Genomic DNA, 7,183 nt, shown 5'->3' on the forward strand with positions numbered 1-7,183 from the left:
ATATTATATATATGAATATACATGTATGCTCACACACAAACACATGTATATACATATATGCATAGCTACATGTATATAGAAAGAGAGTCTTAATGTGGTGCTGTGAACTGAAAGGTCAGTTTGAACCACAAGGCCTGCAGTTTAAACCCACAAGCTGCTCCTTGGAAACCCTATACAGGGTCGCTGTGACTTACAACCAACTTGAGGGCACTTAACAACAACAACGTGTGTGTGTGTGTATATATATATATACACACACACACGCATACATACCTATACACATGTAACCACATATACTTGTTTGGTTGTTGCTGCTGTTCTTGCAAAATTATATGTGGTGGTGGTGGTTATGTACCATGGAGTTGGTTCCAACTCATAGAGACCATGTACAGGGTTTCTGAGGCTGTAATCTTTATGGGAGCACAAAGCCTCATTTTTCTCCCATGGAAAAGCTGGTAGTTTCGAACTGCTGACCTTGAGGTTCTCAGCCCAATTCGTAACCACTATGCTACCAGAGCTCCGTGTCCTAGCATTTACCAAAAACATCTTTTTGTGCGTGTGTTTACTTCTTAGTGACATCATTTACCTTGGTTAAGCTTTGTGTACAGTACCCATATTCAATGCTACTTTTCCCATCACCAAAAATAATAAGTTTCTATCTAAAGAGTGATTCCTCCTCTCTCTACCCACTCATCCCTGGTAACCAGCAATGAAAGTTGGCTTCCGTATATCTATTTGTATTTTGTCTTTTTGTGAAAGTAGAATCATATAATATTTGTCTTTTTGTTATTGACTGAATTTGCTCAGCAAAATGTTCTCAATATTTACCAAGTTATAAAATGTTTTGTTGTGTTGTTGCTGTTCATTGCTAATGAGTTGAGTTTCGACTCATGTCGACTCTGTATAGGGTTTCCAAGGAGCAGCTAGTGAGTTTGAACTGCTGACTTTGAAGTTCAAACAAACCTTGCAGTCCAGTGCTTGTCCTACAGCACCACCCCATGACTCTATAAGATGTTTCAAGAACTCCTTATTCTATATAGTTGCATAGATATTCCATTATATGTATATATGGCATTTTGCTTGTCCATTCATCCGTTAGATTGTTTCTATGTTTTTGCTATTTTGAATAATGCTGCAGTGAACATAAGTTTGCATATGTCTGTTCATGTCACTTCTTTTAGGTCTCTAAGATATGTATCTAGGATTGGTATATCTGGATCTTAAGGTATTTCTATTTCCAGTTCTTTGAGGAAGTGTCATAACCATTTTCCTATAGAGGTTGCACTATTTTATAGTCTCACAAGCCATAAGTAAGGGTTCTAGTCTCCCCACATCATTACCAGCACTTGGGTTCTGGAATTGTTTATTTGGTCACCGTCATTTTAGTGGGATGAGATGGTATCTCATTGTTGTTTTTTTATTTATAGCTAATAATCAAAGATCATGAATATATTTTCATGTGTCTGTTATCTGCTTGAAAGTCCTCCTTGGTAAAGTGTCCATTCATGTTTTTTGCCTATTTTTAACCTGGGCTAATGACTATTTTTCTTAATTTCAAACAGTCTCTATAAAAAAGAAGAAAATTTAAAAAAAAAAAAATTATACTCCAGCCCGTTCAACTTAGTTCCCTAAAGACTAAATGTCTTAATTAACTCTCCTTTTGTTTTGTTTTTTTTAACTCAAAAATATTTCCTGTGTCTCTCTATATTATCTAGCCAGCTAAAAGGAACTGATGAAAAATGAATAAGATTAATTCTGTCCCAGATCAACCGTTTCTTTTCAGTTGTTTTTATTTTGCTTCACTGAGATACTTGGCCTCAGTTACCCCAGTCATGGGAGCTTAGTCTGTGCTGGATACCCTTCACTCTAATCCACAAAGCCTCATATCCTGTTTTTCACTCTTTCTCTTGATTTTAGCAGATGTTGTCTATTAATGTGTCTGAGAGTTTAGGATGTTTCAATTATGGAATAAAGAAATAGGCCATTTCACTCCCTGTGTTTCCACATGGTTGTTGTTCATTTGTCACTTGCAAGGGCATGGTTATCAGAATAAATAAACCATAAATTGAAAGATGTGGCATGAACAGGCTATTCAGTTCAGATCCACTGCATCAGGAAGCAGGAAAGCTACAATTGTCCCGTTTTACTCATCACAACGACTAATGTCTCACTTGTCTAACTTGATCCAGACAGAGCTTCCTTATTTTGAAAAATCTGCCACCCATCTGGCTCTGCTTGTTTTGGTGTCAAAACACTGTGTAAACCAAGAGTTAAGCTCTGAACATGTAATAAGTGTATAAAAATATTTCAGAGAGTCTGCTCTGGCTGAGTATACCATTGCAGGGTGAACTCTGGTCATCTTGTGGAGACATTTATTCTCAAGACCACTGAGCCAGGAAAGACATTCGATCAGTTGGCAGAACTGGATCCTGCCGCATAATTCATTTCTCATTAATTGTTTGACTTTGGATGCTATGTGCCCAATTAGTACTTTTGTAATGTCAGCAATTGAAAGAAGAATGTAAATCTACTCTATATGACTCATAATACTGATGTGAGGAAAAAATGAGATATGTTTATGAAATATGTACAATGATAAGGTTTTGCAATCATCCTCGTATTCATCAGATGGCCCAAGTCACTTCACTGGTTTCAGTTCTTTGGACCTGTTTTAACAGAGTAGGCCTAAAATACCTGCCCTTGAGTCTTCCTTCCAACTATGCACCATGTGACTCATCTCAACCTCAACATTCTCTTCTACAAAATGGAGATAAGAACTATATGTATTAAACAATATATATTTAGGTACTTCATGGAAATCACTTATCATTACTAGTTCACAATTAAGAAACGTGCTAAGAACAGCTTGAAGCATTTACCCCACTATAGAGCTGCACTATAGAGTTTATGCAGCATTACCACAGTGAATGAATTTTCTGGGTTGATAGACAACTTTCTTGGTTTTATGTGAAGATCACATAGTAACTGTTCAACAAGTGAATTTCTTCATCCAATAAGCATTCAACAAATATGTGCCAAGCACATAATACATATCATTCACTGTGCAACATACTATTGAACCAGACCATCTAGAATTTGGATTTCCCAAGCTAAACAAAAGAGTAATATATGGAAAGTGTTACTGAAGTATATGGCAGAGTCACCTAATCCAGTCCAAGAGGGCCAGTGAGGGCTTGCTGGAAGACATGATATATAAGCTGAGACTAGACGTATGGAAGGGAGGTGGCCAGGTGAAGCAAGATGGGGCAAGAAAAATGTTTCATTAGAGGGAAAAATATGTGGGAAATCTTAAAAGTATCAGAAAGAAGGAAAACCCACAGATTTAAAGAAAATTAATACTGCTAGAGATAAGTACTGGACTGAGAACCACAAGGTCCACAATTCGAGCCCACTAGTCACTCTGTGGGAGAAAGATGACGCTTTCTGCTCCCGCTAAGATTTAATGCCTCAGAAACACTATAGGGTTGTTATGAGTTGGAACTGACTCCACAACACTTCAAAACAACAACAAAGATGTACTATAATGGAAAAATGTGGTGGAGGTATGAAGGGATCCAATGCTAGAAGACAGTGAATGTAAGTTATTGTGTTTAGACATCACCTCAAGAGCAACAGGAAGCAAGAAAGCAGGAAAAGTCAAGGAGCAGGGTATGACCATATTTGTATCTGAAGGTAATTTTCACCCTTGAAGAATGAAGTTATCTAGCTACAGTGTGGAAAGTGAACTTATCTGGGAGGTAATAATGCCCTGGACTAGAAAAACAACTAATAAAACAAAACAAAAATACAGTTACCATCAAGTTGATTCCAACTCAAGAAGCACAATGTATATCAGAGTTGAATCGTGGTCTATTGAATTTTCAATGGTTTATTTTTCATTAGGTGAAATAAAGAAACCAGCAGCACCACAAAAACAAACACAGCAAAATGGCAGTGATCAATTCATAGCCTTCAATAATTACACTGAATGTCAATGGATTAAATGCTCCAGTCAAGTTAAAATGAGTGGAAGAATGGATAAGAAAACAAGATCCTTCAATATGCTGTCTTCAAGAGACACACCTTACACGCAGAGACAAAAACAGATTAAAAGTTAAAGGATGGAAAAAATATACCAAACTAATTCCAATAAAAAACAAGCAGGAGTGGCAATACTAACCTCTGATAAAATAAACTTTAAGGCAAAAACTAGCATAAGAGACAAAGAAGGACAGTATCTCATGATTAAAAGGTCAGTTGAAAAAAGAGGACATAACCATAAGAAATATCTATGCTCCCAATGAAAATATATAAAACACACTCCAATAAAATAGAATGTGCTGGACTGCAAGGTTGGCAGTTAAACTCACCAGCCACTCCCTGAAAACCCTATATAGGTCTCTTTGAGTTAGAACCACTCAAAGGCACTTAACAAAAACAATAATAGTAGTAGGAGACTTTAATACACCATTTTCAGCGACGGATAGACTACAAGAAAGAAACTCAACAAAGACACAGAAGAACTAAACAGCACAACCGACCAACTTGACTTCATAGGAATATATAGAGCAATCAACCCAACAAAAGCATGCTATACATTCTTTCCCAGTGCACAGAGAACATTCTTCAGAATAGACCATATGGTAGGTCACAAAGTAAGCCTCAGTAAATTTAAAAACATCAAAATACTACAAAGCATCAGATCACAATGCTATAAAATTAGATATCAACAATAGGATGATCAAAGAACCAAAACCAAATACATGGCAATTGAATAACACCTGCTTGAAATCTATTGAGTAATAAAATAAGTAATGAGATTTTTAAAAATTCCTTGAATTAAATAAGAATGAAAATGCAACATACCAAAATCTTTGGAACACAGTAAAGGCAGTGTTTAGTGGGAAATTTATAGCAATAGATGAACACATCCAAAAAGAAGAACCAAAAGCAAGACATTAACACATCTCCAACAATTAGAAAAAGAGCAGAAAAGTAAGCCTACAATAAATGAAGAACTAATAAAAATTAGAGCAGAAATAACTGAATCAGAAAAACAATAGAAAGAATTAACAAGACAAGAAGTTGGCTCTTTGAAATGATTAATAAAATGGACAAACCATTGACAAAATTAACAAAAGACAAAAAGAAGATGTAAATGTATGTGCATAAGAAATGATACTGGGGACATCACACCAAAACAAAAATAAAAAGAATAATAATGGAGTAGTATGAAGAGTTGTACTCCAAATTTGAATATCTGGAAAAAAAGGACAGATTCTTAGAAAAAGAATACCAACCTAAACTAACACAGAATGAAATAGAAAACCTGAACAGAATTATAACAAAAGAAGAAATTGATCAGGTCATTAAAACATTCCCCAAAATCAAAAGTTCAGGCCCAGATGCCTTTACTGGTCAATTCTACCAAACATTCAAAGAGCTGACATCAATTCTACTCAAATTATTCCAGAACATAAAAAGGATGGAAAACTCCTGAATACATTTTATGAAGTGGACATAACATATCCTCATATCAATATCAAGCAAAGACATCACATAAAAAAGAGAAAATTACAGACCAATTCCACCCCCCCTCATGAATACAGATGTAAAAATTCTCAATGAAGTCCTAAGTAATAGAATTCAACAACATACCAAAAATAATAATAACTTCATGACCAAGTTAGATTCATACTAGGTATGCCAGGGTGGTTCATCATGAGAAAAATAGTCAATGTAATCCACCACCAAAATAAAGGAAAAGAACCACGTGATTATATTGATTGATGCAGAGAAGGTATCTGACAAAATCCAACATTTATACCTGATAAAAACACTCAACAAAATACGAATAGAAGAGAAATTTCTAAACACAATTAAGGGCATATATACAAATGCAACAGCCAGTATTACTCTCAATAGAAAGAAATGGAAAGAATTCCCTTTGTGAACAGGAACCGGACAAGAATGACCTTTATCACCCAATATTTAATATCACAATTCAGTATTGTACTGGATGTCTTAACCAGAACTATAAGGCAAAAATAGGAAATTAAAGGCATCTAAATTTGCAAAGAAGATGTAAAACTCTATTTGCAGATGATGTAGTGCTGTGGGTTAATGAGCTAGACTGCAAAGTCAGTTTGAACTGCAAGGTTGGTGGTTCAAGTTCACCAGTTGCTCCTTGGAAACCCTCTACAGAGTTGCTATGGGTTAGAACTGACTCGATAGCAATTAACAACAACATGACACTATACATGTTGTTGTTGCTAGGTACTGTTGAATCAATTTCAACTCACAGTGAACCGATGTACAATAGAACAAAATACTGCCTGTTCCCGTGGCATTCTCAAAATTGCTGCTATGCTTGAACCTGTTGCTGTGGTCACCATGCCAATCCAGCTTGTTGGGGCTTTTCTCTTTTTCACTGATCCTCCATTTTACCAAGCTTGATGTCCTTCTCTAGGGACTGATCCCTCCTTATAACACATCTGAAGTATAAGAGATGAAGTCTCCCTATCTTGACTTCTAAGGAGCACTCTGGCTGTACTTCTTCCAATACAGATTTGTTTGTTCTTCTAGCAGTCCATGATAATTTCAATACTTTTCTCCAACACTATATAATTAAAATGCATCAATTCTTCTACAGTTTTCCTTATTCATTGTCCAACTTTCACATGCATATGAGGAAACTGAAAATACCATGACTTGGGTCAGGCACTCCTTAGTCTTCAAATTGATACCTTTGCTTTTGAACATCCCAAAGACTCAGCAAGAAAATTATTGGAACTCATTTAAAGATTCAGCAAAGTAGTCAGGTGAAAGATCAACATACAAAAATCGGTTGGAGTCTGCTATACTAATAAAGACAGCTCTGAAAAGGAAATTAGGAAAACAATACCATTTACAATTGCTACCCAAAAGATGAAATACTTAGGAATATATATAACCAGAGAAACAAAAGACCTTTACAAAGAAAACTGCAAAACATTACTTTAAAAAAACAACAAAAGAGACTTACAAAAATCGAAGAATATACCATGCTTTCAGATAAGGAGATGTAGCATTGTGAAAATTTCAACACTACCCAAAGCAATCTATAGATACAATGTAATCCCAATCCAAATTCCAACATCATTCTTAAAAATTTATCACTAACTTTATATGGAAAGGAAAGAGA

This window comes from Chrysochloris asiatica, unplaced genomic scaffold, assembly GCF_000296735.1.
Source record: "Chrysochloris asiatica unplaced genomic scaffold, ChrAsi1.0 scaffold00133, whole genome shotgun sequence".
NCBI lineage: Eukaryota > Metazoa > Chordata > Mammalia > Afrosoricida > Chrysochloridae > Chrysochloris > Chrysochloris asiatica.